Raw genomic sequence first — 10,000 nt, 5'->3', positions numbered from 1 at the left:
AGGGGCGGCTGCAAAGTCTGTGGAGAGCCGCTGTGTCCCTGGATGAAATGAGAAAAAAGGTGAAAAAATGGCAAAGTGTCAAGGGAGAAATTCAGAAACCCAGGCCGAGCTGCCTGGAGCCCAGGGGCGGCTGCAAAGTCTGTGGAGAGCCGCTGTGTCCCTGGATGAAATGAGAAAAAAGGTGAAAAAATGGCAAAGTGTCAAGGGAGAAATTCAGAAACCCAGGCCGAGCTGCCTGGAGCCCAGGGGCGGCTGCAAAGTCTGTGGAGAGCCGCTGTGTCCCTGGATGAAATGAGAAAAAAGGTGAAAAAATGGCAAAGTGTCAAGGGAGCTAGGCAGAAACCCATGCCTAGGGTCCTGGAGCCCAGGGGCGGTTCTAAAGTCTGTGAGAGCCGCTGTGTCCCTGGATGAAATGAGAAAAAAGGTGAAAAAATGGCAAAGTGTCAAGGGAGCTCGGCAGAAACCCATGCCGAGCTGCCTGGAGCCCAGGGGCGGCTGCAAAGTCTGTGGAGAGCCGCTGTGTCCCTGGATGAAATGAGAAAAAAGGTGAAAAAATGGCAAAGTGTCAAGGGAGAAATTCAGAAACCCAGGCCGAGCTGCCTGGAGCCCAGGGGCGGCTGTAAAGTCTGTGGAGTGCCGCTGTGTCCCTGGATGAAATGAGAAAAAGGGTGAAAAAATGGCAAAGTGTCAAGGGAGAAATTCAGAAACCCAGGCCGAGCTGCCTGGAGCCCAGGGGCGGCTGCAAAGTCTGTGGAGTGCCGCTGTGTCCCTGGATGAAATGAGAAAAAGGGTGGAAAAATGGCAAAGTGTCAAGGGAGAAATTCAGAAACCCAGGCCGAGCTGCCTGGAGCCCAGGGGCGGCTGCAAAGTCTGTGGAGAGCCGCTGTGTCCCTGGATGAAATGAGAAAAAAGGTGAAAAAATGGCAAAGTGTCAAGGGAGAAATTCAGAAACCCAGGCCGAGCTGCCTGGAGCCCAGGGGCGGCTGTAAAGTCTGTGGAGTGCCGCTGTGTCCCTGGATGAAATGAGAAAAAAGGTGAAAAAATGGCAAAGTGTCAAGGGAGAAATTCAGAAACCCAGGCCGAGCTGCCTGGAGCCCAGGGGCGGCTGCAAAGTCTGTGGAGAGCCGCTGTGTCCCTGGATGAAATGAGAAAAAAGGTGAAAAAATGGCAAAGTGTCAAGGGAGAAATTCAGAAACTCAGGCCGAGCTGCCTGGAGCCCAGGGGCGGCTGTAAAGTCTGTGGAGTGCCGCTGTGTCCCTGGATGAAATGAGAAAAAAGGTGAAAAAATGGCAAAGTGTCAAGGGAGAAATTCAGAAACCCATGCCTAGGGTCCTGGAGCCCAGGGGCCGCGGGAAAGTCTGTGGAGAGCCGCTGTGTCCCTGGATGAAATGAGAAAAAAGGTGAAAAAATGGCAAAGTGTCAAGGGAGCTAGGCAGAAACCCATGCCTAGGGTCCTGGAGCCCAGTGGCGGTTCTAAAGTCTGTGAGAGCCGCTGTTGCCCTGGATGAAATGAGAAAAAAGGTGAAAAAATGGCAAAGTGTCAAGGGAGCTAGGCAGAAACCCATGCCTAGGGTCCTGGAGCCCAGGGGCCGCGGGAAAGTCTGTGGAGAGCCGCTGTGTCCCTGGATGAAATGAGAAAAAGGGTGAAAAAATGGCAAAGTGTCAAGGGAAAAATTCAGAAACCCGTGCCTAGGGTCCTGGAGCCCAGGGGCGGCTGTAAAGTCTGTGGAGAGCCGCTGTGTCCCTGGATGAAATGAGAAAAAAGGTGAAAAAATGGCAAAGTGTCAAGGGAGCTAGGCAGAAACCCATGCCTACGGTCCTGGAGCCCAGGGGCCGCGGGAAAGTCTGTGGAGAGCCGCTGTGTCCCTGGATGAAATGAGAAAAAGGGTGAAAAAATGGCAAAGTGTCAAGGGAAAAATTCAGAAACCCGTGCCTAGGGTCCTGGAGCCCAGGGGCGGCTGTAAAGTCTGTGGAGAGCCGCTGTGTCCCTGGATGAAATGAGAAAAAGGGTGGAAAAATGGCAAAGTGTCAAGGGAGCTAGGCAGAAACCCATGCCTAGGGTCCTGGAGCCCAGGGGCCGCGGGAAAGTCTGTGGAGAGCCGCTGTTGCCCTGGATGAAATGAGAAAAAGGGTGAAAAAATGGCAAAGTGTCAAGGGAGCTAGGCAGAAACCCATGCCTAGGGTCCTGGAGCCCAGGGGCCGCGGGAAAGTCTGTGGAGAGCCGCTGTGTCCCTGGATGAAATGAGAAAAAGGGTGAAAAAATGGCAAAGTGTCAAGGGAGCTAGGCAGAAACCCATGCCTAGGGTCCTGGAGCCCAGGGGCCGCGGGAAAGTCTGTGGAGAGCCGCTGTGTCCCTGGATGAAATGAGAAAAAAGGTGAAAAAATGGCAAAGTGTCAAGGGAGCTAGGCAGAAACCCATGCCTAGGGTCCTGGAGCCCAGTGGCGGTTCTAAAGTCTGTGAGAGCCGCTGTTGCCCTGGATGAAATGAGAAAAAAGGTGAAAAAATGGCAAAGTGTCAAGGGAGCTAGGCAGAAACCCATGCCTAGGGTCCTGGAGCCCAGGGGCCGCGGGAAAGTCTGTGGAGAGCCGCTGTGTCCCTGGATGAAATGAGAAAAAGGGTGAAAAAATGGCAAAGTGTCAAGGGAAAAATTCAGAAACCCGTGCCTAGGGTCCTGGAGCCCAGGGGCGGCTGTAAAGTCTGTGGAGAGCCGCTGTGTCCCTGGATGAAATGAGAAAAAGGGTGGAAAAATGGCAAAGTGTCAAGGGAGCTAGGCAGAAACCCATGCCTAGGGTCCTGGAGCCCAGGGGCCGCGGGAAAGTCTGTGGAGAGCCGCTGTTGCCCTGGATGAAATGAGAAAAAGGGTGAAAAAATGGCAAAGTGTCAAGGGAGCTAGGCAGAAACCCATGCCTAGGGTCCTGGAGCCCAGGGGCCGCGGGAAAGTCTGTGGAGAGCCGCTGTGTCCCTGGATGAAATGAGAAAAAAGGTGAAAGAGTAACAAAGTGTCAAGGGAGAAATTCAGAAACCCAGGCCGAGCTGCCTGGAGCCCAGGGGCGGCTGCAAAGTCTGTGGAGAGCCGCTGTGTCCCTGGATGAAATGAGAAAAAAGGTGAAAAAATGGCAAAGTGTCAAGGGAGAAATTCAGAAACCCAGGCCGAGCTGCCTGGAGCCCAGGGGCGGCTGCAAAGTCTGTGGAGAGCCGCTGTGTCCCTGGATGAAATGAGAAAAAAGGTGAAAAAATGGCAAAGTGTCAAGGGAGAAATTCAGAAACCCAGGCCGAGCTGCCTGGAGCCCAGGGGCGGCTGCAAAGTCTGTGGAGAGCCGCTGTGTCCCTGGATGAAATGAGAAAAAAGGTGAAAAAATGGCAAAGTGTCAAGGGAGCTCGGCAGAAACCCATGCCGAGCTGCCTGGAGCCCAGGGGCGGCTGCAAAGTCTGTGGAGAGCCGCTGTGTCCCTGGATGAAATGAGAAAAAAGGTGAAAAAATGGCAAAGTGTCAAGGGAGAAATTCAGAAACCCAGGCCGAGCTGCCTGGAGCCCAGGGGCGGCTGTAAAGTCTGTGGAGTGCCGCTGTGTCCCTGGATGAAATGAGAAAAAGGGTGAAAAAATGGCAAAGTGTCAAGGGAGAAATTCAGAAACCCAGGCCGAGCTGCCTGGAGCCCAGGGGCGGCTGCAAAGTCTGTGGAGTGCCGCTGTGTCCCTGGATGAAATGAGAAAAAGGGTGGAAAAATGGCAAAGTGTCAAGGGAGAAATTCAGAAACCCAGGCCGAGCTGCCTGGAGCCCAGGGGCGGCTGCAAAGTCTGTGGAGAGCCGCTGTGTCCCTGGATGAAATGAGAAAAAAGGTGAAAAAATGGCAAAGTGTCAAGGGAGAAATTCAGAAACCCAGGCCGAGCTGCCTGGAGCCCAGGGGCGGCTGTAAAGTCTGTGGAGTGCCGCTGTGTCCCTGGATGAAATGAGAAAAAAGGTGAAAAAATGGCAAAGTGTCAAGGGAGAAATTCAGAAACCCAGGCCGAGCTGCCTGGAGCCCAGGGGCGGCTGCAAAGTCTGTGGAGAGCCGCTGTGTCCCTGGATGAAATGAGAAAAAAGGTGAAAAAATGGCAAAGTGTCAAGGGAGAAATTCAGAAACTCAGGCCGAGCTGCCTGGAGCCCAGGGGCGGCTGTAAAGTCTGTGGAGTGCCGCTGTGTCCCTGGATGAAATGAGAAAAAAGGTGAAAAAATGGCAAAGTGTCAAGGGAGAAATTCAGAAACCCATGCCTAGGGTCCTGGAGCCCAGGGGCCGCGGGAAAGTCTGTGGAGAGCCGCTGTGTCCCTGGATGAAATGAGAAAAAAGGTGAAAAAATGGCAAAGTGTCAAGGGAGCTAGGCAGAAACCCATGCCTAGGGTCCTGGAGCCCAGTGGCGGTTCTAAAGTCTGTGAGAGCCGCTGTTGCCCTGGATGAAATGAGAAAAAAGGTGAAAAAATGGCAAAGTGTCAAGGGAGCTAGGCAGAAACCCATGCCTAGGGTCCTGGAGCCCAGGGGCCGCGGGAAAGTCTGTGGAGAGCCGCTGTGTCCCTGGATGAAATGAGAAAAAGGGTGAAAAAATGGCAAAGTGTCAAGGGAAAAATTCAGAAACCCGTGCCTAGGGTCCTGGAGCCCAGGGGCGGCTGTAAAGTCTGTGGAGAGCCGCTGTGTCCCTGGATGAAATGAGAAAAAGGGTGGAAAAATGGCAAAGTGTCAAGGGAGCTAGGCAGAAACCCATGCCTAGGGTCCTGGAGCCCAGGGGCCGCGGGAAAGTCTGTGGAGAGCCGCTGTTGCCCTGGATGAAATGAGAAAAAGGGTGAAAAAATGGCAAAGTGTCAAGGGAGCTAGGCAGAAACCCATGCCTAGGGTCCTGGAGCCCAGGGGCCGCGGGAAAGTCTGTGGAGAGCCGCTGTGTCCCTGGATGAAATGAGAAAAAAGGTGAAAGAGTAACAAAGTGTCAAGGGAGAAATTCAGAAACCCAGGCCGAGCTGCCTGGAGCCCAGGGGCGGCTGCAAAGTCTGTGGAGAGCCGCTGTGTCCCTGGATGAAATGAGAAAAAAGGTGAAAAAATGGCAAAGTGTCAAGGGAGAAATTCAGAAACCCAGGCCGAGCTGCCTGGAGCCCAGGGGCGGCTGCAAAGTCTGTGGAGAGCCGCTGTGTCCCTGGATGAAATGAGAAAAAAGGTGAAAAAATGGCAAAGTGTCAAGGGAGAAATTCAGAAACCCAGGCCGAGCTGCCTGGAGCCCAGGGGCGGCTGCAAAGTCTGTGGAGAGCCGCTGTGTCCCTGGATGAAATGAGAAAAAAGGTGAAAAAATGGCAAAGTGTCAAGGGAGAAATTCAGAAACCCAGGCCGAGCTGCCTGGAGCCCGGGGGCGGCTGCAAAGTCTGTGGAGAGCCGCTGTGTCCCTGGATGAAATGAGAAAAAAGGTGAAAAAATGGCAAAGTGTCAAGGGAGCTAGGCAGAAACCCATGCCTAGGGTCCTGGAGCCCAGGGGCCGCGGGAAAGTCTGTGGAGTGCCGCTGTGTCCCTGGATGAAATGAGAAAAAGGGTGAAAAAATGGCAAAGTGTCAAGGGAGAAATTCAGAAACTCAGGCCGAGCTGCCTGGAGCCCAGGGGCGGCTGCAAAGTCTGTGGAGTGCCGCTGTGTCCCTGGATGAAATGAGAAAAAGGGTGGAAAAATGGCAAAGTGTCAAGGGAGAAATTCAGAAACCCAGGCCGAGCTGCCTGGAGCCCAGGGGCGGCTGTAAAGTCTGTGGAGTGCCGCTGTGTCCCTGGATGAAATGAGAAAAAGGGTGAAAAAATGGCAAAGTGTCAAGGGAGAAATTCAGAAACTCAGGCCGAGCTGCCTGGAGCCCAGGGGCGGCTGCAAAGTCTGTGGAGTGCCGCTGTGTCCCTGGATGAAATGAGAAAAAGGGTGGAAAAATGGCAAAGTGTCAAGGGAGAAATTCAGAAACCCAGGCCGAGCTGCCTGGAGCCCAGGGGCGGCTGCAAAGTCTGTGGAGAGCCGCTGTGTCCCTGGATGAAATGAGAAAAAAGGTGAAAAAATGGCAAAGTGTCAAGGGAGAAATTCAGAAACCCAGGCCGAGCTGCCTGGAGCCTCAAAGCGGATAGAAATAGCGTGGAGAGCCGCTGTTAAGCCAGACGCCCTCTGGCGGACACAGGCAGGAGTTGCAGTAAATGCATTGAAGTCAATGGGCGAGAGTAAGCCATGCCTTGCGTCCTGGAGCCCAGGGGCGGTTCTAAAGTCTGTGAGAGCCGCTGTGTCCCTGGATGAAATGAGAAAAAGGGTGAAAAAATGGCAAAGTGTCAAGGGAGCTAGGCAGAAACCCATGCCTAGGGTCCTGGAGCCCAGGGGCGGCTGCAAAGTCTGTGGAGAGCCGCTGTTGCCCTGGATGAAATGAGAAAAAGGGTGAAAAAATGGCAAAGTGTCAAGGGAGCTAGGCAGAAACCCATGCCTAGGGTCCTGGAGCCCAGGGGCGGTTCTAAAGCCTGTGAGAGCCGCTGTTGCCCTGGATGAAATGAGAAAAAAGGTGAAAAAATGGCAAAGTGTCAAGGGAGAAATTCAGAAACCCATGCCGAGCGTCCTGGAGCCCAGGGGCCGCGGGAAAGTCTGTGGAGAGCCGCTGTGTCCCTGGATGAAATGAGAAAAAAGGTGAAAAAGTAACAAAGTGTCAAGGGAGAAATTCAGAAACCCAGGCCGAGCTGCCTGGAGCCTCAAAGCGGATAGAAATAGCGTGGAGAGCCGCTGTTAAGCCAGACGCCCTCTGGCGGACACAGGCAGGAGTTGCAGTAAATGCATTGAAGTCAATGGGCGAGAGTACCCAATGCGCCAAAAAAGTGCTGAAAATATGACAAAGTGTCAAATGAATGGGAGTCAATGGGCGAGAGTACCCAATGCGCCAAAAAAGTGCTGAAAATATGACAAAGTGTCAAATGAATGGGAGTCAATGGGCGAGAGTACCCAATGCACAAAAAAAGTGCTGAAAATATGACAAAGTGTCAAATGAATGGGAGTCAATGGGCGAGAGTACCCAATGCACAAAAAAAAGTGCTGAAAAAGTCCACACGAGCCTAGTCAGAAATGCAGGCCGAGGCGGCTGGAGCCCCAAAGCGGCTATAAAAAGCGTGGAGAGCCGCTGTCGCCCTGGAGAAACGGAGAAAAAGTGCTGAAAAAAGGCCCACGTCCTAACGGACCTAGGCGGAAGTGCAGGCGAGGCGGCAGGAGTCTGAAAACCGCTATAAAAAGCGTGGAGAGCCGCTGTCGCCCCGGAGAAACGGAGAAAAAGTGCTGAAAAAAGGCCTAAATCCTAACGGACCTAGGCGGAAGTGCAGGCGAGGCGGCAGGAGTCTGAAAACGGCTATAAAATGCGTGGAGAGCCGCTGTCGCCCCGGAGAAACGGAGAAAAAGTGCTGAAAAAAGGCCTAAATCCTAACGGACCGAGGCGGAAGTGCAGGCGAGGCGGCAGGAGTCTGAAAACGGCTATAAAATGCGTGGAGAGCCGCTGTCGCCCCGGAGGAACGGAGAAAAAGTGCTGAAAAAAGGCCTAAATCCTAACGGACCGAGGCGGAAGTGCAGGCGAGGCGGCAGGAGTCTGAAAACGGCTATAAAATGCGTGGAGAGCCGCTGTCGCCCCGGAGGAACGGAGAAAAAGTGCTGAAAAAAGGCCTAAATCCTAACGGACCGAGGCGGAAGTGCAGGCGAGGCGGCAGGAGTCTGAAAACGGCTATAAAATGCGTGGAGAGCCGCTGTCGCCCCGGAGGAACGGAGAAAAAGTGCTGAAAAAAGGCCTAAATCCTAACGGACCGAGGCGGAAGTGCAGGCGAGGCGGCAGGAGTCTGAAAACGGCTATAAAATGCGTGGAGAGCCGCTGTCGCCCCAGAGGAACGGAGAAAAAGTGCTGAAAAAAGGCCTAAATCCTAACGGACCGAGGCGGAAGTGCAGGCGAGGCGGCAGGAGTCTGAAAGCGGCTATAAAACGCGTGGAGAGCCGCTCGGATGATTTTTCAAAGTGTCAAATGAATGGGAGTGAATGGGGCAGAGTACCCAATGTGTAAAAAAAGTGCTGAAAAAACGACAAAGTCCACACGAGCCTAGTCAGAAATGCAGTCCGAGGCGGCTGGAGCCCCAAAGCGGCTATAAAATGCATGGAGAGCCGCTCGGATGATTTTTCAAAGTGTCAAATGAATGGGAGTGAATGGGGCGGAGTACCCAATGCGCGAAAAAAGTGCTGAAAAAACGACAAAGTCCACACGAGCCTAGTCAGAAATGCAGTCCGAGGCGGCTGGAGCCCCAAAGCGGCTATAAAACGCGTGGAGAGCCGCTCGGATGATTTTTCAAAGTGTCAAATGAATGGGAGTGAATGGGGCAGAGTACCCAATGTGTAAAAAAAGTGCTGAAAAAACGACAAAGTCCACACGAGCCTAGTCAGAAATGCAGTCCGAGGCGGCTGGAGCCCCAAAGCGGCTATAAAATGCATGGAGAGCCGCTCGGATGATTTTTCAAAGTGTCAAATGAATGGGAGTGAATGGGGCGGAGTACCCAATGCGCGAAAAAAGTGCTGAAAAAACGACAAAGTCCACACGAGCCTAGTCAGAAATGCAGTCCGAGGCGGCTGGAGCCCCAAAGCGGCTATAAAACGCGTGGAGAGCCGCTCGGATGATTTTTCAAAGTGTCAAATGAATGGGAGTGAATGGGGCAGAGTACCCAATGTGTAAAAAAAGTGCTGAAAAAACGACAAAGTCCACACGAGCCTAGTCAGAAATGCAGTCCGAGGCGGCTGGAGCCCCAAAGCGGCTATAAAATGCGTGGAGAGCCGCTCGGATGATTTTTCAAAGTGTCAAATGAATGGGAGTGAATGGGGCGGAGTACCCAATGCGCGAAAAAAGTGCTGAAAAAACGACAAAGTCCACACGAGCCTAGTCAGAAATGAAGGCCGAGGCGGCTGGAGCCCCAAAGCGGCTATAAAATGCGTGGAGAGCCGCTCGGATGATTTTTCTAAGTGTCAAATGAATGGGAGTGAATGGGGCGGAGTACCCAATGCGCGAAAAAAGTGCTGAAAAAACGACAAAGTCCACACGAGCCTAGTCAGAAATGAAGGCCGAGGCGGCTGGAGCCCCAAAGCGGCTATAAAATGCGTGGAGAGCCGCTCGGATGATTTTTCTAAGTGTGAAATGAATGGGAGTGAATGGGGCGGAGTACCCAATGCGCGAAAAAAGTGCTGAAAAAACGACAAAGTGTCAAATGAATGGGAGTGAATGGGCGGAGTACCCAATGCGTGAAAAAAGGTCTGGAAAAACGACAAAGTGTCAAATGAATGGGAGTCAATGGGCGGAGTACCCAATGCGCGAAAAAAGTGCTGAAAAAATGACAAAGTGTCAAATGAATGGGAGTCAATGAGTGTTTTGGTCGACCAGGAAAAAACGCGTTTACGGGAGAGGGTAAATCAGCCGAGAGGGGGGGGGGGGGTATACTTTACCCTCTCCCGTAAATGCCATTTTTCCTGGTTGACCAAAACACCTCCAGCACGATTTCGGAAACCCAGTTTTTAGAAACACTGACCTCCAGGGGAAGTACCGAGAAAAGCACACTTTTGAATCCGCTTTTGACGCACTGAAACACGGACGTGAGCTGGGGCTGTGCCGCTCTTGGAAAACCCCTGGAGGTTATTTTCTAAAACGGGTTTCCGCGTCCCCCGGGCGCCCGTGTTGGGCCGCGCAAGGCGGTCCGGGCTGCCCACCCCATCTGAGTGCCCCGTTGGGCCGCGTGCATGGCAGGCATCCAAGGAAGGCTGATGAGCAGCGGTGATGATGATCATGAGACACCAGCTGCAAATTTGACAAAGTGTCACCTCTCAAGCATTTCCAAGCGTGACACAAACAAAAGGGAACGGGAACTTTGATATGAGTGACTTGTGCTTCTTTTTCTCCAAGTGTCACTCCACAGCTGGCACCCAGGCTGTGTGACGCAGGTGTCCGACGAGGAGCGCCCGCGATGGGCCGCGTCA

Source organism: Dunckerocampus dactyliophorus, unplaced genomic scaffold, assembly GCF_027744805.1.
Source record: "Dunckerocampus dactyliophorus isolate RoL2022-P2 unplaced genomic scaffold, RoL_Ddac_1.1 HiC_scaffold_24, whole genome shotgun sequence".
Lineage (NCBI taxonomy): Eukaryota > Metazoa > Chordata > Actinopteri > Syngnathiformes > Syngnathidae > Dunckerocampus > Dunckerocampus dactyliophorus.
The sequence above is the reverse complement of the archived record's forward strand: the minus strand, read 5'-3'. Positions refer to the sequence as shown.